The 23733-nt window shown below is 40.5% G+C and overlaps 10 non-coding genes and 10 pseudogenes across 10 annotated transcripts; all 20 read left to right on the top strand.

Annotated features, from left to right (window-relative positions):
• The first annotated feature begins 787 nt into the window (after positions 1-787).
• On the top strand, positions 788-934 carry LOC120038175 (annotated as a pseudogene).
• Positions 935-1620: 686 nt separating this feature from the next.
• On the top strand, positions 1621-1739 carry LOC120038147. Its single transcript, XR_005474975.1, has one exon. It is a non-coding gene; the product is annotated as a 5S ribosomal RNA (ribosomal RNA).
• Positions 1740-2430: 691 nt separating this feature from the next.
• LOC120038174 lies at positions 2431-2577 on the top strand (annotated as a pseudogene).
• Positions 2578-3262: 685 nt separating this feature from the next.
• On the top strand, positions 3263-3381 carry LOC120038146. Its single transcript, XR_005474974.1, has one exon. It is a non-coding gene; the product is annotated as a 5S ribosomal RNA (ribosomal RNA).
• Positions 3382-4072: 691 nt separating this feature from the next.
• Positions 4073-4219, top strand: LOC120038173 (annotated as a pseudogene).
• A 686-nt stretch (positions 4220-4905) lies between these two features.
• LOC120038145 lies at positions 4906-5024 on the top strand. Its single transcript, XR_005474973.1, has one exon. It is a non-coding gene; the product is annotated as a 5S ribosomal RNA (ribosomal RNA).
• A 691-nt stretch (positions 5025-5715) lies between these two features.
• Positions 5716-5862, top strand: LOC120038172 (annotated as a pseudogene).
• Positions 5863-12837: 6975 nt separating this feature from the next.
• On the top strand, positions 12838-12984 carry LOC120038171 (annotated as a pseudogene).
• Positions 12985-13665: 681 nt separating this feature from the next.
• On the top strand, positions 13666-13785 carry LOC120038153. The gene has a single exon (XR_005474981.1). It is a non-coding gene; the product is annotated as a 5S ribosomal RNA (ribosomal RNA).
• Positions 13786-14505: 720 nt separating this feature from the next.
• LOC120038155 lies at positions 14506-14670 on the top strand. The gene has a single exon (XR_005474983.1). It is a non-coding gene; the product is annotated as a U1 spliceosomal RNA (small nuclear RNA).
• Positions 14671-15342: 672 nt separating this feature from the next.
• On the top strand, positions 15343-15462 carry LOC120038149. Its single transcript, XR_005474977.1, has one exon. It is a non-coding gene; the product is annotated as a 5S ribosomal RNA (ribosomal RNA).
• Positions 15463-16158: 696 nt separating this feature from the next.
• LOC120038170 lies at positions 16159-16305 on the top strand (annotated as a pseudogene).
• Positions 16306-16990: 685 nt separating this feature from the next.
• Positions 16991-17110, top strand: LOC120038148. Its single transcript, XR_005474976.1, has one exon. It is a non-coding gene; the product is annotated as a 5S ribosomal RNA (ribosomal RNA).
• A 697-nt stretch (positions 17111-17807) lies between these two features.
• On the top strand, positions 17808-17954 carry LOC120038168 (annotated as a pseudogene).
• Positions 17955-18638: 684 nt separating this feature from the next.
• LOC120038144 lies at positions 18639-18757 on the top strand. Its single transcript, XR_005474972.1, has one exon. It is a non-coding gene; the product is annotated as a 5S ribosomal RNA (ribosomal RNA).
• Positions 18758-19448: 691 nt separating this feature from the next.
• LOC120038167 lies at positions 19449-19595 on the top strand (annotated as a pseudogene).
• A 685-nt stretch (positions 19596-20280) lies between these two features.
• Positions 20281-20399, top strand: LOC120038143. Its single transcript, XR_005474971.1, has one exon. It is a non-coding gene; the product is annotated as a 5S ribosomal RNA (ribosomal RNA).
• Positions 20400-21092: 693 nt separating this feature from the next.
• On the top strand, positions 21093-21239 carry LOC120038166 (annotated as a pseudogene).
• Positions 21240-21925: 686 nt separating this feature from the next.
• Positions 21926-22044, top strand: LOC120038142. Its single transcript, XR_005474970.1, has one exon. It is a non-coding gene; the product is annotated as a 5S ribosomal RNA (ribosomal RNA).
• A 691-nt stretch (positions 22045-22735) lies between these two features.
• Positions 22736-22882, top strand: LOC120038165 (annotated as a pseudogene).
• Positions 22883-23733: the final 851 nt, after the last annotated feature.

Genomic DNA, 23733 nt, shown 5'->3' with positions numbered 1-23733 from the left:
TATGCCCGATCTCGTCTGATCTCGGAAGCTAAGCAGGGTCGGGCCTGGTTAGTACTTGGATGGGAGACTGCCTGGAATACCAGGTGCTGTAAGCATTTTGGTCCACTAGGGTGTGCTCTGGCATTATTTCATCAGCACACTGCCTTGTAGTAAGCATTTGATGCTGAATTGACTAAATGCAGCTTCTATGGGCTAGTCTCCCCTGCCCTTTTAATACGATCAAAGTTCCTTGTGTTGTCAGGGAGCAACTGCCTTTTATTTATAAGACAAATAAGAATATTGTTACTGAATGCAGCTTGTGTGTGCTTGTGCTCCCTCGCCCTGTTCAAATGATCAAAGGAAATAATGCTGGTGAGGAGTGGAACTGGACTGGTGTCTGATGGCCCTGTGTTTTCCATGTTGGAATTACAACCCTTCTTTTACGGAGTAAATCAAAAGCACAAGAGAATGTGAGATGTTATCGATAATAAATCAATTGCTTTCATGCATTTGTCTGTGTGTGTGTGTGTGTCTGAATGTGATTGTATTTCGTCATATCGCAAACATTTGTGATATCAGATGGGTTAAGATATTAAAAAGTAATTGGTGATTTTTTCGACAGTGTTGCATGATGGAATCTAGTGGTTCACTGATATAATCTAGTAAACAAAATAAACTACTTTTTCACTACTCTGTGTGCAAGTGCATTCCTAAACGGCATTTAACGCAGGTCGATGTGATATGATATTATCAGAACACAAAGTGGTTACCGTTAGCGGAAAATGTTGGCACTGGAGACACTTTTCCTCCACTAAGCAGAAGAGATACCGTGATCAAGAAGGTGGTTCACCCGGTGTGGGGCTCAGCCATTGCACTCTGGCTGTGCTGACCCCTTGCGAATTTTCCAAATGTGGGAATCCGATTGCAAAATTTATGGTAGTGCTCGTTTGAGCTTTACCCTGATGTCTTTGTTAATGATAAACTGTTGCTTGGCGGCAGGCTTAAGGATGACTTGAGTCAACTGACTGTGCTTATGGAGATCTTTGAAGTCAGTTGTGAAGGAGACTTTGTGGACCAATCGAAAGGTGGAAACATTTGTTTGTAGCAAAATATTGTTGGCATTTTGTCGAAACATTATGTTGCGAAATGCAGCATTGTATTTATGCCACGCTGGTACTTCAATCAGGAGATAGTTGAGAAGCCACTCTAACCCCCCCCCCCCGGTCATGATGTGTCATACGCGCCCATGCGCTTCCAATATGAAATTGTCCATACATGCGTTCCTCCTTAGCACAGAACAATGCAATAGGTTTTCAACATCCAGAGCTTTTGTGTATTTATTGTGGCTAGTAGGATAGCTGCATGGGAAACTGTTGCTGATGATGTATTTGTCAGAAGTCATTGTATTTGTCCGTTTTTTCCCACAAGGCTGAAATATGTGCCCTCGCTTAGAAATGTTTGCAAGGTTTGTTTGTATTTCATCCAACTATCTGTGCTAAAAAGTGATGGCTACAGTATATGTAATTTCTTCCACTTTTGAGTGAGCCAAAGTTCAAGCTGCTTATCTAATTGGTGAGAATGCAATGTCTGTTTATCAGACTCACTTTGACTTTATATGGTGTAGCCAAGAGATGTACCTTCGCTTACGGCCATACCAGCCTGAATATGCCCGATCTCGTCTGATCTCGGAAGCTAAGCAGGGTCGGGCCTGGTTAGTACTTGGATGGGAGACCGCCTGGGAATACCAGGTGCTGTAAGCCTTTTGTCCACTAGGGGGTGTGGCATTATTTCATCAGCAACACTGCCTTGTAGTAAGCATTTGATGCTGAATTGACTAAATGCAGCTTCTATGGGCTAGTCTCCCCTGCCCTTTTAATACGATCAAAGTTCCTTGTGTTGTCAGGGAGCAACTGCCTTTTATGCATAAGACAAATAAGAATATTGTTACTGAATGCAGCTTGTGTGTGCTCTGTGCTCCCTCGCCCTGTTCAAATGATCAAAGGAAATAATGCTGGTGAGGAGTGGAACTGGACTGGTGTCTGATGGCCCTGTGTTTTCCATGTTGGAATTACAACCCTTCTTTTATGGAGTAAATCAAAAGCACAAGAGAATCTGAGATGTTATCGATAATAAATCAATTGGTTTCATGCATTTGTCTGTGTGTGTGTGTGTGTCTGAATGTGATTGTATTTCGTCATATCGCAAACATTTGTGATATCAGATGGGTTAAGATATTAAAAAGTAATTGGTGATTTTTTCGACAGTGTTGCATGATGGGAATCTAGTGGTTCACTGATATAATCTAGTAAACAAAATAAACTACTTTTTCACTACTCTGTGTGCAAGTGCATTCCTAAACGGCATTTAACGCAGGTCGATGTGATATGATATTATCAGAACACAAAGTGGTTACCGTTAGCGGAAAATGTTGGCACTGGAGACACTTTTCCTCCACTAAGCAGAAGAGATACCGTGATCAAGAAGGTGGTTCACCCGGTGTGGGGCTCAGCCATTGCACTCTGGCTGTGCTGACCCCTTGCGAATTTTCCAAATGTGGGAATCCGATTGCAAAATTTATGGTAGTGCTCGTTTGAGCTTTACCCTGATGTCTTTGTTAATGATAAACTGTTGCTTGGCGGCAGGCTTAAGGATGACTTGAGTCAACTGACTGTGCTTATGGAGATCTTTGAAGTCAGTTGTGAAGGAGACTTTGTGGACCAATCGAAAGGTGGAAACATTTGTTTGTAGCAAAATATTGTTGGCATTTTGTCGAAACATTATGTTGCGAAATGCAGCATTGTATTTATGCCACGCTGGTACTTCAATCAGGAGATAGTTGAGAAGCCACTCTAACCCCCCCCCCGGTCATGATGTGTCATACGCGCCCCATGCGCTTCCAATATGAAATTGTCCATACATGCGTTCCTCCTTAGCACAGAACAATGCAATAGGTTTTCAACATCCAGAGCTTTTGTGTATTTATTGTGGCTAGTAGGATAGCTGCATGGGAAACTGTTGCTGATGATGTATTTGTCAGAAGTCATTGTATTTGTCCGTTTTTTCCCACAAGGCTGAAATATGTGCCCTCGCTTAGAAATGTTTGCAAGGTTTGTTTGTATTTCATCCAACTATCTGTGCTAAAAAGTGATGGCTACAGTATATGTAATTTCTTCCACTTTTTGAGTGAGCCAAAGTTCAAGCTGCTTATCTAATTGGTGAGAATGCAATGTCTGTTTATCAGACTCACTTTGACTTTATATGGTGTGCCAAGAGATGTACCTTCGCTTACGGCCATACCAGCCTGAATATGCCCGATCTCGTCTGATCTCGGAAGCTAAGCAGGGTCGGGCCTGGTTAGTACTTGGATGGGAGACCGCCTGGGAATACCAGGTGCTGTAAGCCTTTTGTCCACTAGGGGGTGTGGCATTATTTCATCAGCAACACTGCCTTGTAGTAAGCATTTGATGCTGAATTGACTAAATGCAGCTTCTATGGGCTAGTCTCCCCTGCCCTTTTAATACGATCAAAGTTCCTTGTGTTGTCAGGGAGCAACTGCCTTTTATGCATAAGACAAATAAGAATATTGTTACTGAATGCAGCTTGTGTGTGCTCTGTGCTCCCTCGCCCTGTTCAAATGATCAAAGGAAATAATGCTGGTGAGGAGTGGAACTGGACTGGTGTCTGATGGCCCTGTGTTTTCCATGTTGGAATTACAACCCTTCTTTTATGGAGTAAATCAAAAGCACAAGAGAATCTGAGATGTTATCGATAATAAATCAATTGGTTTCATGCATTTGTCTGTGTGTGTGTGTGTGTCTGAATGTGATTGTATTTCGTCATATCGCAAACATTTGTGATATCAGATGGGTTAAGATATTAAAAAGTAATTGGTGATTTTTTCGACAGTGTTGCATGATGGGAATCTAGTGGTTCACTGATATAATCTAGTAAACAAAATAAACTACTTTTTCACTACTCTGTGTGCAAGTGCATTCCTAAACGGCATTTAACGCAGGTCGATGTGATATGATATTATCAGAACACAAAGTGGTTACCGTTAGCGGAAAATGTTGGCACTGGAGACACTTTTCCTCCACTAAGCAGAAGAGATACCGTGATCAAGAAGGTGGTTCACCCGGTGTGGGGCTCAGCCATTGCACTCTGGCTGTGCTGACCCCTTGCGAATTTTCCAAATGTGGGAATCCGATTGCAAAATTTATGGTAGTGCTCGTTTGAGCTTTACCCTGATGTCTTTGTTAATGATAAACTGTTGCTTGGCGGCAGGCTTAAGGATGACTTGAGTCAACTGACTGTGCTTATGGAGATCTTTGAAGTCAGTTGTGAAGGAGACTTTGTGGACCAATCGAAAGGTGGAAACATTTGTTTGTAGCAAAATATTGTTGGCATTTTGTCGAAACATTATGTTGCGAAATGCAGCATTGTATTTATGCCACGCTGGTACTTCAATCAGGAGATAGTTGAGAAGCCACTCTAACCCCCCCCCCCGGTCATGATGTGTCATACGCGCCCCATGCGCTTCCAATATGAAATTGTCCATACATGCGTTCCTCCTTAGCACAGAACAATGCAATAGGTTTTCAACATCCAGAGCTTTTGTGTATTTATTGTGGCTAGTAGGATAGCTGCATGGGAAACTGTTGCTGATGATGTATTTGTCAGAAGTCATTGTATTTGTCCGTTTTTTCCCACAAGGCTGAAATATGTGCCCTCGCTTAGAAATGTTTGCAAGGTTTGTTTGTATTTCATCCAACTATCTGTGCTAAAAAGTGATGGCTACAGTATATGTAATTTCTTCCACTTTTTGAGTGAGCCAAAGTTCAAGCTGCTTATCTAATTGGTGAGAATGCAATGTCTGTTTATCAGACTCACTTTGACTTTATATGGTGTGCCAAGAGATGTACCTTCGCTTACGGCCATACCAGCCTGAATATGCCCGATCTCGTCTGATCTCGGAAGCTAAGCAGGGTCGGGCCTGGTTAGTACTTGGATGGGAGACCGCCTGGGAATACCAGGTGCTGTAAGCCTTTTGTCCACTAGGGGGTGTGGCATTATTTCATCAGCAACACTGCCTTGTAGTAAGCATTTGATGCTGAATTGACTAAATGCAGCTTCTATGGGCTAGTCTCCCCTGCCCTTTTAATACGATCAAAGTTCCTTGTGTTGTCAGGGAGCAACTGCCTTTTATGCATAAGACAAATAAGAATATTGTTACTGAATGCAGCTTGTGTGTGCTCTGTGCTCCCTCGCCCTGTTCAAATGATCAAAGGAAATAATGCTGGTGAGGAGTGGAACTGGACTGGTGTCTGATGGCCCTGTGTTTTCCATGTTGGAATTACAACCCTTCTTTTATGGAGTAAATCAAAAGCACAAGAGAATCTGAGATGTTATCGATAATAAATCAATTGGTTTCATGCATTTGTCTGTGTGTGTGTGTGTGTCTGAATGTGATTGTATTTCGTCATATCGCAAACATTTGTGATATCAGATGGGTTAAGATATTAAAAAGTAATTGGTGATTTTTTCGACAGTGTTGCATGATGGGAATCTAGTGGTTCACTGATATAATCTAGTAAACAAAATAAACTACTTTTTCACTACTCTGTGTGCAAGTGCATTCCTAAACGGCATTTAACGCAGGTCGATGTGATATGATATTATCAGAACACAAAGTGGTTACCGTTAGCGGAAAATGTTGGCACTGGAGACACTTTTCCTCCACTAAGCAGAAGAGATACCGTGATCAAGAAGGTGGTTCACCCGGTGTGGGGCTCAGCCATTGCACTCTGGCTGTGCTGACCCCTTGCGAATTTTCCAAATGTGGGAATCCGATTGCAAAATTTATGGTAGTGCTCGTTTGAGCTTTACCCTGATGTCTTTGTTAATGATAAACTGTTGCTTGGCGGCAGGCTTAAGGATGACTTGAGTCAACTGACTGTGCTTATGGAGATCTTTGAAGTCAGTTGTGAAGGAGACTTTGTGGACCAATCGAAAGGTGGAAACATTTGTTTGTAGCAAAATATTGTTGGCATTTTGTCGAAACATTATGTTGCGAAATGCAGCATTGTATTTATGCCACGCTGGTACTTCAATCAGGAGATAGTTGAGAAGCCACTCTAACCCCCCCCCCCGGTCATGATGTGTCATACGCGCCCCATGCGCTTCCAATATGAAATTGTCCATACATGCGTTCCTCCTTAGCACAGAACAATGCAATAGGTTTTCAACATCCAGAGCTTTTGTGTATTTATTGTGGCTAGTAGGATAGCTGCATGGGAAACTGTTGCTGATGATGTATTTGTCAGAAGTCATTGTATTTGTCCGTTTTTTCCCACAAGGCTGAAATATGTGCCCTCGCTTAGAAATGTTTGCAAGGTTTGTTTGTATTTCATCCAACTATCTGTGCTAAAAAGTGATGGCTACAGTATATGTAATTTCTTCCACTTTTTGAGTGAGCCAAAGTTCAAGCTGCTTATCTAATTGGTGAGAATGCAATGTCTGTTTATCAGACTCACTTTGACTTTATATGGTGTGCCAAGAGATGTACCTTCGCTTACGGCCATACCAGCCTGAATGCGCATTTCCTGATTGGAGAAGTGACGACAGGTGCGAGTGTCTGAGCTGTGAGTGAGTGTTTGCTGGAGAGTGTTTGCTCGAGAGCTATTTTTGTTAATTAATTGGTTTTTGCAATATAATTTATTATTTTCTTCAGTTGAATAGTTTTAAGTTTGGTTAGTCTTCCCCCTTGCAGTTTTTCTGCTTGGGGGAGAGTTTTTTGGATTCATTTTTTTACTATGACGGACAACATGGAAAAGACAAACGGAATGGACAAAGACAACGAAAAAGCGCAACGGAAGAAAAATGAAGATAAAGAAGAAATGAAATATGGCAAGGAATACACGGTGGCAATTGAGTTGGAAGGAGAAGACAAGGTGACGACAATGGAACTACTAAGAGCAATTAAGGAGGTGTGTGGAGAGGTGGTGGGATGCCGAATGAAAGGGGAGAAGAAGTACGAAATTACGATGAGAAATGAAAAAGGAAAAGAACGTCTAATGGATGGATTAAGAATAAAGGATACAAAGATTCTGGCGAGAGATATTAATGTGAAGGAAGTGGTGGTGTCGTTCATGAATCTCCCAGTATATGTAGAAGATGGTGTGATACTGGGCAAGCTGAGTAGCTGGGGAGTGGCGGCTGTCTCGGAGATAAGGAGGAGAGTTTGGCCAGGAACGGAGGTGGTTGACGGGACACGTTTCTGCAAGGTCAAGTTCACAGAAAAAGTGACATCATTACCTTATTCTACAAGAATTGAGACGTTGGAGGGAGCAGAATATTTCAGAGTCATTCATGACAAACAGGTCAGAGTGTGTCGTATGTGTATTCAACCCGGGCACATAGTAAAGACTGCCCGGAATTTAAGTGTTTTAAGTGTGGCAATCAAGGACACTATGCGAGAGAATGTGATGGAGAGAAGGAAAGGAATTTTTGTGGTGGATGCAGAAAAAGATTGGCGGAGTGCAACTGTGGAGAGGTTAGGGCTGAAGAGGGGAGTCAAACAATATATGAGGAAGCAGTGGGATTGTCGCAAGAAGGAGAAGAAGGTGGAGGAGAGGACGTGGTGGAAGGTGGAGAGACGGAGGAAGGAAGAAAGAAGAAGGACCAGAAGATAAATGAAATTGGGAGCAGTATGGACACAGAAATAAGAAGAGGGAGTTTTCAGGAGGAGGGGGGGAGTGGACGGGGGGGAAGCACGGGGGACTCACAGGTTTTGGGGGAAAGCACAGCACTAACAAGTAGCTCGGGGGGTGAAGAAATGGAGGGGGTTATGGAGTTGATGACAATACCAGAGACGGCGATGAGCACGGGGAGCACAACAGATGTGGATGTCAAGAAGGGGAGTTGGCTGGAAAACATGGACTTGGAAGAGATATCGGATACGGATGATGGAGAAAAGATTGAAAGAACGAGGGAAGGATACAGGAAGAGGAAAGCGGGGGGAAGAGGGGGAGAGAAAGGGTGGAAGAGGAAAGAAACTGGATAACAGGTAGAGAATAATGAAATTATATTTTATTATTTTATTATTTATTAGAATGGTTAATATAATGTCAATAAATGCAAATGGTTTGAGGACAATGGGAAAATTTAATAGAATAGTAAAAATGAAGAATTCAGATATTTTATGTATTCAAGAGACGCACTGGGATAATGTATGTGTTTTAGAAGTAAAAAAAATATGGAGGGATTTTATTTATGTAAACAATGGCAGAGGGAATTCAAGTGGGGTTGCTATTTTATTGAGGAAGGATGTGGTGGATAATGTGAAACAGATATATAATGATAATAATGGGAGGATTTTAATTGTAGATTTTGAATATATGAGTATGGTTTTTAGAATTATAAATATTTATGCGCCTAATACTGAAATAGAGCGCAAAGATTTATTTTTAGAAATAGGGAAATGGTGTGAGGGAAACTGTATTGTAGTTGGGGATTTTAATGTTAAAATGGATAGACTGGATATGACAAGAGGAGCTATTTTTAGAAGTGATGTATCTAGGGGGGTTTTAAAGAAGATGATGTTAGAAAAAGGAATAATTGATATATGGAGAGAGGAAAATCCAGAAAAAAGAGAATTTTCTAGAAGGCAGGTGGTTTTAGGGGATTTGAAACAAACGAGGATAGATCTGGTTTTAGTAAAAGAAGGTTTAAGGAATTTTATGAAAGATATTAAGTATGTTTTTACAACTTTTAGTGATCATGCAGGTTTAACATTTTCAGTGGGATTAGATAAGGAAAGAACAGGGGGTGGAATATGGTGTATGAATGCAGGGTATTTGGGAGATGAGGAATATGGGAAACAACTTAAATCTTTGATAGCATGTGAAATGGAGGATAAGCAGAAAGAGAATGATAAGTGTTCATGGTGGGATAAGGTTAAGGAAAAAATAAAAGTTTTTAGTATAGGATATGCAAGGAAAAAGAGAGGTAGGATGAAAAGAGAAGAAAATGAGTTGAGGGCTAAATTGGATAAAGAAATGAGGAAGTGTGACAGTGAACCTAATTATAATATAGGAAAGTTTTTGGAATTAAAAGCACAATTGACTAAATATGAAATAGATAAGTGTAAGGGTGCAATTATAAGAAGTAAGGCAAAGTATGTTTTGGAGGGGGAGAAATGTACTTCATTTTTTCTTGGTTTAGAGAAGAATAAACAGAGGAGAACATATATTAGAGAGATCGAAAATATAAAGGGTGAAGTTGTCAATGATTATGTAGAGGTTTTAGAAACAGTGCAGAATTTTTATAAGGATTTATTTAAGAAAGGGGAGGTGGATGAGGGGTGTGTAAAGGAGATATTGGATAGTGTGGATGTGCAAATTAATGTAGAGGATAAACAAATGTGTGATGGGAAGATAACATTGACTGAAGTTAAAGATGCGATTAAGGGTTTACAAGTAAATAAGAGTCCTGGAGTAGATGGAATAATTGCAGAGTTTTATAAAATATATGCCAGTTTTTTAGCACCTATTTTATTGGAAGTTTATCAATATATGGAGGATAATGATAGTATTTCTGAATCTATGGTGACAGGGCTGATAACGATTTTATATAAAAATAAGGGGAGTAAATTAAAATTGGAGAATTATAGGCCAATTAGTTTATTAAATTCGGATTATAAGATTTTAGCAAAGATACTGGCAAATAGAATGAAGCAAGTTTTAAATGATATTATAGCACCTACACAGAATTATAGTGTGCCTGGTAGAGATATTGCGGATACAATTAATACAATTAGAGATGTGATAAATAAAATGAATCATGATAAGATGGGGGGAATTGTTTTAAGCATAGATTTAAATAAAGCTTTTGATAGGGTGGAACATGATTTTATGTTTAGGGTAATGGATAAATATGGTTTTGGTAATAGAATAATAGGATGGATAAAATTATTATATAAGAAGGCAAAAAGTAGGGTGAAATGTAATGGGGTTTTAACCGATTCTTTTATTCTTGAGAGATCTGTGAGACAGGGGTGTCCTTTATCAGCTTTATTATTCGTTTTATCGGTAGAACCTTTAGCAGCATTTCTTAAAAGAGATAATCTTATAAATTGTGTAGAGACTCCGCAAGGAGGTTTTAGTTTGATACATCAATACGCAGATGATACCACTATAACAGTTAGAGATGAGGGTAGTGTAAAAAGGGTGATGGAGTGTTTTAAAGTATATGGACAAGCATCGGGTGCAAAGGTTAACATGGAGAAGTCAGTAGTAATGTATATTGGGAAGATTAATGAGGGGAATTTTCCTTTTAAAGTGGTTAAAGATTATTTTAAGGTATTAGGAGTGTTTTTAGGGGTGAAAGAAATGGAAGCTAGGGATTTGACATGGAGTGGTGTAATAAATAAAGTTAGAAAGGTGGTAAATATGTGGAGGGGGAGGTCTTTGAAATTAAAAGGGAAAGTAATTGTCATAAATTCATTGTTGATGTCAATATTTATTTATGTAATGAATGTTTTGGATATGCCAGAATGGGTTTTATCTGAAATGAATAAAATTGTAGTTGATTTTTTATGGGAAGGGAAGGGGGTGAGAATAGCTTTTAAAACTTTGATTGCAGGTTATGAGGAGGGGGGTTTGAAGTTGGTAGATTTAAGTGTAAGGAAAACAGCAATTAGAGTAAAAATGGTACGGAAATATTTATTTGGTGAATTGGATTATGGGTGGAAAAGGTTTTTTAAAGAGTATTTGCAGGAGGTTGGGAGGATGGGGGACAATGGTTTATTGATGAGTATGAAGAAGGAAATGTTAGGTAATATACCTTTGTTTTACAGAGAAGTGTTTGAGGCTTGGGGGCGGTTTTTACCAAATATTTATTATGAATGTACCAGTTTAGAAAATATTTTAAATCAGCCGATATTTTTAAATCCAAAGATAAAGTGCAATAATATGATGTTGTTTTGTAAATATTTTATGAGGGCTGGGATGAGGCAGATAGGTGACATAGCATATGAGGTAATTCCTGGGTTTCTTCCATTTCAGGCTATATATGACAATGTGGTTGAAGTAGATGAAGAAATAAGTAAAACTACTGTGGAGAATATGTACAAGAAAATATTAGGATGTATTCCCGGGGAGTGGGTGATTTTAATAAACAAAGAGGTGGTCAAAAGATCTAGGGCTTTACCAGTTTTATATTATGAAAGTAATGGGGAGAAACATGATTTATCAGGTCTAAAAGTTAAAATGGTTTATAGAAAATGTATTTTAAAAGAGATAAAAAGTCCTGCTGCGGAGAAAGTGTGGTCTAGGGTGTTTCCAAACATGGATGTAAAATCAATATGGAAGAATGTAAATGTAAAATATAATTTTATAGAATGTGAAGACAATGATTTTAAATTGAAACATAATAGGATTTTTACAAATGTGGTTTTGCATCAAATAAATAGGGATATTAAAAGAGAATGCGATATTTGTGGTACGGGGGTGGAAAATTTGATGCACTTTTTTATTGAATGTAGTAGGTTGAAAGACTTTCACGAGTTTTTAAAAGGGCTTTTAGTAAAACATTGGGGAGAAGAGATTTTTACTGGGGTGGAGTGGAGGAGGTTGTTTCTTTTTGGTGTAAATGGGAAAAGTAAAGTTTTAAATTTTAATTTGGTGAATTTTATACTAAGTCATGCTAGATATGCGATAAGATTAAGAAGGAATTTAGGTCATTATGAAGGGAAAATTGTGAGTGTGGAAGGTTTTTTTAGGAGCATATTAGAGAGAGATATAGAGATAATATATAGATACGGTGGAGGAAATTTTGAAAAATTGTTTGTGTGGGGGAGTACTTTTATTGAAATTCTGTCAAATGGGAAACTTGTATTTCATTATTAAGTGGATTTAGTGGATGATTGTGTTTTTTAATAGGTTTTATTTTATTTATTTTTGATTTTTTGATTTTGTAAAAGGATGAATTGTTCATCCTTTTTTATTATTGATTGAATGTTGTAAATATTATGTGTTTTTTCATAATAAAAGATAAAAAAAAAAAAAATACGCCCGATCTCGTCTGATCTCGGAAGCTAAGCAGGGTCGGGCCTGGTTAGTACTTGGATGGGAGACCTGCCTGGGAATACCAGGTGCTGTAAGCATTTTGTCCACTAGGGGGTGCTCTGGCATTATTTCATCAGCAACACTGCCTTGTAGTAAGCATTTGATGCTGAATTGACTAAATGCAGCTTCTATGGGCTAGTCTCCCCTGCCCTTTTAATACGATCAAAGTTCCTTGTGTTGTCAGGGAGCAACTGCCTTTTATGCATAAGACAAATAAGAATATTGTTACTGAATGCAGCTTGTGTGTGCTTCTGTGCTCCCTCGCCCTGTTCAAATGATCAAAGGAAATAATGCTGGTGAGGAGTGGAACTGGACTGGTGTCTGATGGCCCTGTGTTTTCCATGTTGGAATTACAACCCTTCTTTTATGGAGTAAATCAAAAGCACAAGAGAATCTGAGATGTTATCGATAATAAATCAATTGGTTTCATGCATTTGTCTGTGTGTGTGTGTGTGTCTGAATGTGATTGTATTTCGTCATATCGCAAACATTTGTGATATCAGATGGGTTAAGATATTAAAAAGTAATTGGTGATTTTTTCGACAGTGTTGCATGATGGGAATCTAGTGGTTCACTGATATAATCTAGTAAACAAAATAAACTACTTTTTCACTACTCTGTGTGCAAGTGCATTCCTAAACGGCATTTAACGCAGGTCGATGTGATATGATATTATCAGAACACAAAGTGGTTACCGTTAGCGGAAAATGTTGGCACTGGAGACACTTTTCCTCCACTAAGCAGAAGAGATACCGTGATCAAGAAGGTGGTTCACCCGGTGTGGGGCTCAGCCATTGCACTCTGGCTGTGCTGACCCCTTGCGAATTTTCCAAATGTGGGAATCCGATTGCAAAATTTATGGTAGTGCTCGTTTGAGCTTTACCCTGATGTCTTTGTTAATGATAAACTGTTGCTTGGCGGCAGGCTTAAGGATGACTTGAGTCAACTGACTGTGCTTATGGAGATCTTTGAAGTCAGTTGTGAAAGAGACTTTGTGGACCAATCGAAAGGTGGAAACATTTGTTTGTAGCCAAACATTGTTGGCATTTTGTGGAAACATCATGTTGCGAAATGCAGCATGGTATTTATGCCACGCTGGTACTTCAATCAAGAGATAGTTGAGAAGCCACTCTAACCCCCCCCCGGTCATGATGTGTCATGCGCCCATGCGCTTACAATATGAAATTGTCCATACATGCGCTCCTCCTTAGCACAGAACAATGCAATAGGTTTTCAACATTCAGAGCTTTTGTGTATTTATTCTGGCTAGTAGGATAGCTGCATGGGAAACTGTTGCTGAATGATGTATTTGTCAGAAGTCATTGTATTTGTCCGTTTTTTCCCACAAGGCTGAAATATGTGCCCTCGCTTTGAAATGTTAGCAAGGTTTGTTTGTATTTCATCCAACTATCTGTGCTAAAAAGTGATGGCTACAGTATATGTAATTTCTTCCACTTTTGAGTGAGCCAAAGTTCAAGCTGCTTATCTAATTGGTGAGAATGCAATGTCTGTTTATCAGACTCACTTTGACTTTATATGGTGTACCAAGAGATGTACCTTCGCTTACGGCCATACCAGCCTGAATACGCCCGATCTCGTCTGATCTCGGAAGCTAAGCAGGGTCGGGCCTGGTTAGTACTTGGATGGGAGACCTGTCTGGGAATACCAGGTGCTGTAAGCATTTTGTCCACTAGGGGGTGCTCTGGCATTATTTCATCAGCAACACTGCCTTGTAGTAAGCATTTGATGCTGAATTGACTAAATGCAGCTTCTATGGGCTAGTCTCCCCTGCCCTTTTAATACGATCAAAGTTCCTTGTGTTGTCAGGGAGCAACTGCCTTTTATGCATAAGACAAATAAGAATATTGTTACTGAATGCAGCTTGTGTGTGCTTTGTGCTCCCTCGCCCTGTTCAAATGATCAAAGGAAATAATGCTGGTGAGGAGTGGAACTGGACTGGTGTCTGATGGCCCTGTGTTTTCCATGGTGGAATTACAACCCTTCTTTTACGGCGTAAATCAAAAGTACAAGAGAATGTGAGATGTTATCGATAATAAATCAATTGCTTTCATGCATTTGTCTGTGTGTGTGTGTGTGTGTGTGTGTCTGAATGTGATTTTATTTCGTCATATCGCATACATTTGTGATATCAGACAGGTTAAGATATTAAAAAGTCATTGGTGATTTTTCTACAGTGTTGCATGATGGGAATCTAGTGGTTCACTGATATAATCTAGTAAACAAAATGAACTACTTTTTCACCACTCTGTCTGCAAGTGCATTCCTAAACGGCATTTAACGCAGGTCGATGTGATGTGATATTATCGGAACACAAAGTGGTTACCATTAGCCGAAAATGTTGGCACTGGAGACACTTGCCCTCCACCGATGACTATAACTCATACTTACCTGGCAAGGGAGATACCGTGATCAAGAAAGGCGGTTCACCCAGGGCGAGGCTTAGCCATTGCACGCCAGCTATGCTGACCCCTGTGAATTTCCCAAATGTGGAAATCTCGATTGCATAATTTATGGTAGTGGGGGACTGCGTCCGCGCTCTCCCCTGATGTCTTGTTTAATGACAAACCGTTGCTTGGCGGCAAGCTTGAGGATGACTTGAGCCAATTGCCCGTGCTTATGGAGATCTTTGAAGTCAGTTGTGAAAGACACTTTGTGGACCAATTGAAAGGTAGAAACATTTGTTTGTAGCCAAACATTGTTGACATTTTGTGGAAACATCATGTTGCGAAATGCAGCATGGTATTTATGCCACGCTGGTACTTCAATCAAGAGATAGTTGAGAAGCCGCTCTAACCCCCATGGTCATGATGTGTCATACGCCCATGCGCTTACAATATGAAATTGTCCATACATGCGCTCCTCCTTGACACAGAACAATGCAATAGGTTTTCAACATTCAGAGATTTTGTGTATTTATTCTGGCTAGTAGGATAGCTGCATGGGAAACTGTTGCTGAATGATGTATTTGTCAGAAGTCATTGTATTTGTCCGTTTTTTCCCACAAGGCTGAAATATGTGCCCTCGCTTTGAAATGTTAGCAAGGTTTGTTTGTATTTCATCCAACTATCTGTGCTAAAAAGTGATGGCTACAGTATATGTAATTTCTTCCACTTTTGAGTGAGCCAAAGTTCAAGCTGCTTATCTAATTGGTGAGAATGCAATGTCTGTTTATCAGACTCACTTTGACTTTATATGGTGTACCAAGAGATGTACCTTCGCTTACGGCCATACCAGCCTGAATACGCCCGATCTCGTCTGATCTCGGAAGCTAAGCAGGGTCGGGCCTGGTTAGTACTTGGATGGGAGACCTGTCTGGGAATACCAGGTGCTGTAAGCCTTTTGTCCACTAGGGTGTGCTGGCATTATTTCATCAGCAACACTGCCTTGTAGTAAGCATTTGATGCTGAATTGACTAAATGCAGCTTCTATGGGCTAGTCTCCCCTGCCCTTTTAATACGATCAAAGTTCCTTGTGTTGTCAGGGAGCAACTGCCTTTTATGCATAAGACAAATAAGAATATTGTTACTGAATGCAGCTTGTGTGTGCTTTGTGCTCCCTCGCCCTGTTCAAATGATCAAAGGAAATAATGCTGGTGAGGAGTGGAACTGGACTGGTGTCTGATGGCCCTGTGTTTTCCATGGTGGAATTACAACCCTTCTTTTACGGAGTAAATCAAAAGCACAAGAGAATGTGAGATGTTATCGATAATAAATCAATTGGTTTCATGCATTTGTCTGTGTGTGTGTGTGTGTGTGTCTGAATGTGATTGTATTTCGTCATATCGCATACATTTGTGATATCAGATAGGTTAAGATATTAAAAAGTAATTGGTGATTTTTTCTACAGTGTTGCATGATGGGAATCTAGTGGTTCACTGATATAATCTAGTAAACAAAATAAACTACTTTTTCACCACTCTGTCTGCAAGTGCATTCCTAAACGGCATTTAACGCAGGTCGATGTGATATGATATTATCAGAACACAAAGTGGTTACCGTTAGCGGAAAATGTTGGCACTGGAGACACTTTTCCTCCACTAAGCAGAAGAGATACCGTGATCAAGAAGGTGGTTCACCCGGTGTGGGGCTCAGCCATTGCACTCTGGCTGTGCTGACCCCTTGCGAATTTTCCAAATGTGGGAATCCGATTGCAAAATTTATGGTAGTGCTCGTTTGAGCTTTACCCTGATGTCTTTGTTAATGATAAACTGTTGCTTGGCGGCAGGCTTAAGGATGACTTGAGTCAACTGACTGTGCTTATGGAGATCTTTGAAGTCAGTTGTGAAGGAGACTTTGTGGACCAATCGAAAGGTGGAAACATTTGTTTGTAGCAAAATATTGTTGGCATTTTGTCGAAACATTATGTTGCGAAATGCAGCATTGTATTTATGCCACGCTGGTACTTCAATCAGGAGATAGTTGAGAAGCCACTCTAACCCCCCCCCCCCCGGTCATGATGTGTCATACGCCCCATGCGCTTCCAATATGAAATTGTCCATACATGCGTTCCTCCTTAGCACAGAACAATGCAATAGGTTTTCAACATCCAGAGCTTTTGTGTATTTATTGTGGCTAGTAGGATAGCTGCATGGGAAACTGTTGCTGATGATGTATTTGTCAGAAGTCATTGTATTTGTCCGTTTTTTCCCACAAGGCTGAAATATGTGCCCTCGCTTAGAAATGTTAGCAAGGTTTGTTTGTATTTCATCCAACTATCTGTGCTAAAAAGTGATGGCTACAGTATATGTAATTTCTTCCACTTTTGAGTGAGCCAAAGTTCAAGCTGCTTATCTAATTGGTGAGAATGCAATGTCTGTTTATCAGACTCACTTTGACTTTATATGGTGTACCAAGAGATGTACCTTCGCTTACGGCCATACCAGCCTGAATACGCCCGATCTCGTCTGATCTCGGAAGCTAAGCAGGGTCGGGCCTGGTTAGTACTTGGATGGGAGACCTGTCTGGGAATACCAGGTGCTGTAAGCCTTTTGTCCACTAGGGGGTGCTGGCATTATTTCATCAGCAACACTGCCTTGTAGTAAGCATTTGATGCTGAATTGACTAAATGCAGCTTCTATGGGCTAGTCTCCCCTGCCCTTTTAATACGATCAAAGTTCCTTGTGTTGTCAGGGAGCAACTGCCTTTTATGCATAAGACAAATAAGAATATTGTTACTGAATGCAGCTTGTGTGTGCTCTGTGCTCCCTCGCCCTGTTCAAATGATCAAAGGAAATAATGCTGGTGAGGAGTGGAACTGGACTGGTGTCTGATGGCCCTGTGTTTTCCATGTTGGAATTACAACCCTTCTTTTATGGAGTAAATCAAAAGCACAAGAGAATGCTGAGATGTTATCGATAATAAATCAATTGGTTTCATGCATTTGTCTGTGTGTGTGTGTGTGTGTGTCTGAATGTGATTGTATTTCGTCATATCGCAATACATTTGTGATATCAGATAGGTTAAGATATTAAAAAGTAATTGGTGATTTTTTCGACAGTGTTGCATGATGGGAATCTAGTGGTTCACTGATATAATCTAGTAAACAAAATAAACTACTTTTTCACTACTCTGTGTGCAAGTGCATTCCTAAACGGCATTTAACGCAGGTCGATGTGATATGATATTATCAGAACACAAAGTGGTTACCGTTAGCGGAAAATGTTGGCACTGGAGACACTTTCCTCCACTAAGCAGAAGAGATACCGTGATCAAGAAGGTGGTTCACCCGGTGTGGGGCTCAGCCATTGCACTCTGGCTGTGCTGACCCCTTGCGAATTTTCCAAATGTGGGAATCCGATTGCAAAATTTATGGTAGTGCTCGTTTGAGCTTTACCCTGATGTCTTTGTTAATGATAAACCTGTTGCTTGGCGGCAGGCTTAAGGATGACTTGAGTCAACTGACTGTGCTTATGGAGATCTTTGAAGTCAGTTGTGAAGGAGACTTTGTGGACCAATCGAAAGGTGGAAACATTTGTTTGTAGCAAAACATTGTTGGCATTTTGTCGAAACATTATGTTGCGAAATGCAGCATTGTATTTATGCCACGCTGGTACTTCAATCAAGAGATAGTTGAGAAGCCACTCTAACCCCCCCCCGGTCATGATGTGTCATACGCGCCCATGCGCTTCCAATATGAAATTGTCCATACATGCGTTCCTCCTTAGCACAGAACAATGCAATAGGTTTTCAACATCCAGAGCTTTTGTGTATTTATTGTGGCTAGTAGGATAGCTGCATGGGAAACTGTTGCTGATGATGTATTTGTCAGAAGTCATTGTATTTGTCCGTTTTTTCCCACAAGGCTGAAATATGTGCCCTCGCTTAGAAATGTTAGCAAGGTTTGTTTGTATTTCATCCAACTATCTGTGCTAAAAAGTGATGGCTACAGTATATGTAATTTCTTCCACCTTTTGAGTGAGCCAAAGTTCAAGCTGCTTATCTAATTGGTGAGAATGCAATGTCTGTTTATCAGACTCACTTTGACTTTATATGGTGTACCAAGAGATGTACCTTCGCTTACGGCCATACCAGCCTGAATATGCCCGATCTCGTCTGATCTCGGAAGCTAAGCAGGGTCGGGCCTGGTTAGTACTTGGATGGGAGACCGCCTGGGAATACCAGGTGCTGTAAGCCTTTTGTCCACTAGGGGGTGTGGCATTATTTCATCAGCAACACTGCCTTGTAGTAAGCATTTGATGCTGAATTGACTAAATGCAGCTTCTATGGGCTAGTCTCCCCTGCCCTTTTAATACGATCAAAGTTCCTTGTGTTGTCAGGGAGCAACTGCCTTTTATGCATAAGACAAATAAGAATATTGTTACTGAATGCAGCTTGTGTGTGCTCTGTGCTCCCTCGCCCTGTTCAAATGATCAAAGGAAATAATGCTGGTGAGGAGTGGAACTGGACTGGTGTCTGATGGCCCTGTGTTTTCCATGTTGGAATTACAACCCTTCTTTTATGGAGTAAATCAAAAGCACAAGAGAATCTGAGATGTTATCGATAATAAATCAATTGGTTTCATGCATTTGTCTGTGTGTGTGTGTGTGTCTGAATGTGATTGTATTTCGTCATATCGCAAACATTTGTGATATCAGATGGGTTAAGATATTAAAAAGTAATTGGTGATTTTTTCGACAGTGTTGCATGATGGGAATCTAGTGGTTCACTGATATAATCTAGTAAACAAAATAAACTACTTTTTCACTACTCTGTGTGCAAGTGCATTCCTAAACGGCATTTAACGCAGGTCGATGTGATATGATATTATCAGAACACAAAGTGGTTACCGTTAGCGGAAAATGTTGGCACTGGAGACACTTTTCCTCCACTAAGCAGAAGAGATACCGTGATCAAGAAGGTGGTTCACCCGGTGTGGGGCTCAGCCATTGCACTCTGGCTGTGCTGACCCCTTGCGAATTTTCCAAATGTGGGAATCCGATTGCAAAATTTATGGTAGTGCTCGTTTGAGCTTTACCCTGATGTCTTTGTTAATGATAAACCGTTGCTTGGCGGCAGGCTTAAGGATGACTTGAGTCAACTGACTGTGCTTATGGAGATCTTTGAAGTCAGTTGTGAAGGAGACTTTGTGGACCAATCGAAAGGTGGAAACATTTGTTTGTAGCAAAATATTGTTGGCATTTTGTCGAAACATTATGTTGCGAAATGCAGCATTGTATTTATGCCACGCTGGTACTTCAATCAGGAGATAGTTGAGAAGCCACTCTAACCCCCCCCCCGGTCATGATGTGTCATACGCGCCCCATGCGCTTCCAATATGAAATTGTCCATACATGCGTTCCTCCTTAGCACAGAACAATGCAATAGGTTTTCAACATCCAGAGCTTTTGTGTATTTATTGTGGCTAGTAGGATAGCTGCATGGGAAACTGTTGCTGATGATGTATTTGTCAGAAGTCATTGTATTTGTCCGTTTTTTCCCACAAGGCTGAAATATGTGCCCTCGCTTAGAAATGTTAGCAAGGTTTGTTTGTATTTCATCCAACTATCTGTGCTAAAAAGTGATGGCTACAGTATATGTAATTTCTTCCACTTTTTGAGTGAGCCAAAGTTCAAGCTGCTTATCTAATTGGTGAGAATGCAATGTCTGTTTATCAGACTCACTTTGACTTTATATGGTGTACCAAGAGATGTACCTTCGCTTACGGCCATACCAGCCTGAATATGCCCGATCTCGTCTGATCTCGGAAGCTAAGCAGGGTCGGGCCTGGTTAGTACTTGGATGGGAGACCGCCTGGGAATACCAGGTGCTGTAAGCCTTTTGTCCACTAGGGGGTGTGGCATTATTTCATCAGCAACACTGCCTTGTAGTAAGCATTTGATGCTGAATTGACTAAATGCAGCTTCTATGGGCTAGTCTCCCCTGCCCTTTTAATACGATCAAAGTTCCTTGTGTTGTCAGGGAGCAACTGCCTTTTATGCATAAGACAAATAAGAATATTGTTACTGAATGCAGCTTGTGTGTGCTCTGTGCTCCCTCGCCCTGTTCAAATGATCAAAGGAAATAATGCTGGTGAGGAGTGGAACTGGACTGGTGTCTGATGGCCCTGTGTTTTCCATGTTGGAATTACAACCCTTCTTTTATGGAGTAAATCAAAAGCACAAGAGAATCTGAGATGTTATCGATAATAAATCAATTGGTTTCATGCATTTGTCTGTGTGTGTGTGTGTGTGTCTGAATGTGATTGTATTTCGTCATATCGCAAACATTTGTGATATCAGATGGGTTAAGATATTAAAAAGTAATTGGTGATTTTTTCGACAGTGTTGCATGATGGGAATCTAGTGGTTCACTGATATAATCTAGTAAACAAAATAAACTACTTTTTCACTACTCTGTGTGCAAGTGCATTCCTAAACGGCATTTAACGCAGGTCGATGTGATATGATATTATCAGAACACAAAGTGGTTACCGTTAGCGGAAAATGTTGGCACTGGAGACACTTTTCCTCCACTAAGCAGAAGAGATACCGTGATCAAGAAGGTGGTTCACCCGGTGTGGGGCTCAGCCATTGCACTCTGGCTGTGCTGACCCCTTGCGAATTTTCCAAATGTGGGAATCCGATTGCAAAATTTATGGTAGTGCTCGTTTGAGCTTTACCCTGATGTCTTTGTTAATGATAAACTGTTGCTTGGCGGCAGGCTTAAGGATGACTTGAGTCAACTGACTGTGCTTATGGAGATCTTTGAAGTCAGTTGTGAAGGAGACTTTGTGGACCAATCGAAAGGTGGAAACATTTGTTTGTAGCAAAATATTGTTGGCATTTTGTCGAAACATTATGTTGCGAAATGCAGCATTGTATTTATGCCACGCTGGTACTTCAATCAGGAGATAGTTGAGAAGCCACTCTAACCCCCCCCCCCGGTCATGATGTGTCATACGCGCCCCATGCGCTTCCAATATGAAATTGTCCATACATGCGTTCCTCCTTAGCACAGAACAATGCAATAGGTTTTCAACATCCAGAGCTTTTGTGTATTTATTGTGGCTAGTAGGATAGCTGCATGGGAAACTGTTGCTGATGATGTATTTGTCAGAAGTCATTGTATTTGTCCGTTTTTTCCCACAAGGCTGAAATATGTGCCCTCGCTTAGAAATGTTTGCAAGGTTTGTTTGTATTTCATCCAACTATCTGTGCTAAAAAGTGATGGCTACAGTATATGTAATTTCTTCCACTTTTTGAGTGAGCCAAAGTTCAAGCTGCTTATCTAATTGGTGAGAATGCAATGTCTGTTTATCAGACTCACTTTGACTTTATATGGTGTACCAAGAGATGTACCTTCGCTTACGGCCATACCAGCCTGAATATGCCCGATCTCGTCTGATCTCGGAAGCTAAGCAGGGTCGGGCCTGGTTAGTACTTGGATGGGAGACCGCCTGGGAATACCAGGTGCTGTAAGCCTTTTGTCCACTAGGGGGTGTGGCATTATTTCATCAGCAACACTGCCTTGTAGTAAGCATTTGATGCTGAATTGACTAAATGCAGCTTCTATGGGCTAGTCTCCCCTGCCCTTTTAATACGATCAAAGTTCCTTGTGTTGTCAGGGAGCAACTGCCTTTTATGCATAAGACAAATAAGAATATTGTTACTGAATGCAGCTTGTGTGTGCTCTGTGCTCCCTCGCCCTGTTCAAATGATCAAAGGAAATAATGCTGGTGAGGAGTGGAACTGGACTGGTGTCTGATGGCCCTGTGTTTTCCATGTTGGAATTACAACCCTTCTTTTATGGAGTAAATCAAAAGCACAAGAGAATCTGAGATGTTATCGATAATAAATCAATTGGTTTCATGCATTTGTCTGTGTGTGTGTGTGTGTCTGAATGTGATTGTATTTCGTCATATCGCAAACATTTGTGATATCAGATGGGTTAAGATATTAAAAAGTAATTGGTGATTTTTTCGACAGTGTTGCATGATGGGAATCTAGTGGTTCACTGATATAATCTAGTAAACAAAATAAACTACTTTTTCACTACTCTGTGTGCAAGTGCATTCCTAAACGGCATTTAACGCAGGTCGATGTGATATGATATTATCAGAACACAAAGTGGTTACCGTTAGCGGAAAATGTTGGCACTGGAGACACTTTTCCTCCACTAAGCAGAAGAGATACCGTGATCAAGAAGGTGGTTCACCCGGTGTGGGGCTCAGCCATTGCACTCTGGCTGTGCTGACCCCTTGCGAATTTTCCAAATGTGGGAATCCGATTGCAAAATTTATGGTAGTGCTCGTTTGAGCTTTACCCTGATGTCTTTGTTAATGATAAACTGTTGCTTGGCGGCAGGCTTAAGGATGACTTGAGTCAACTGACTGTGCTTATGGAGATCTTTGAAGTCAGTTGTGAAGGAGACTTTGTGGACCAATCGAAAGGTGGAAACATTTGTTTGTAGCAAAATATTGTTGGCATTTTGTCGAAACATTATGTTGCGAAATGCAGCATTGTATTTATGCCACGCTGGTACTTCAATCAGGAGATAGTTGAGAAGCCACTCTAACCCCCCCCCCCCGGTCATGATGTGTCATGCGCTTCCAATATGAAATTGTCCATACATGCGTTCCTCCTTAGCACAGAACAATGCAATAGGTTTTCAACATCCAGAGCTTTTGTGTATTTATTGTGGCTAGTAGGATAGCTGCATGGGAAACTGTTGCTGATGATGTATTTGTCAGAAGTCATTGTATTTGTCCGTTTTTTCCCACAAGGCTGAAATATGTGCCCTCGCTTAGAAATGTTTGCAAGGTTTGTTTGTATTTCATCCAACTATCTGTGCTAAAAAGTGATGGCTACAGTATATGTAATTTCTTCCACTTTTTGAGTGAGCCAAAGTTCAAGCTGCTTATCTAATTGGTGAGAATGCAATGTCTGTTTATCAGACTCACTTTGACTTTATATGGTGTACCAAGAGATGTACCTTCGCTTACGGCCATACCAGCCTGAATGCGCATTTCCTGATTGGAGAAGTGACGACAGGTGCGAGTGTCTGAGCTGTGAGTGAGTGTTTGCTGGAGAGTGTTTGCTCGAGAGCTATTTTTGTTAATTAATTGGTTTTTGCAATATAATTTATTATTTTCTTCAGTTGAATAGTTTTAA

Source organism: Salvelinus namaycush, unplaced genomic scaffold, assembly GCF_016432855.1.
Source record: "Salvelinus namaycush isolate Seneca unplaced genomic scaffold, SaNama_1.0 Scaffold2095, whole genome shotgun sequence".
Taxonomy (NCBI): Eukaryota; Metazoa; Chordata; class Actinopteri; order Salmoniformes; family Salmonidae; genus Salvelinus; species Salvelinus namaycush.
This window is presented reverse-complemented; position numbering and strand designations above follow the sequence as displayed.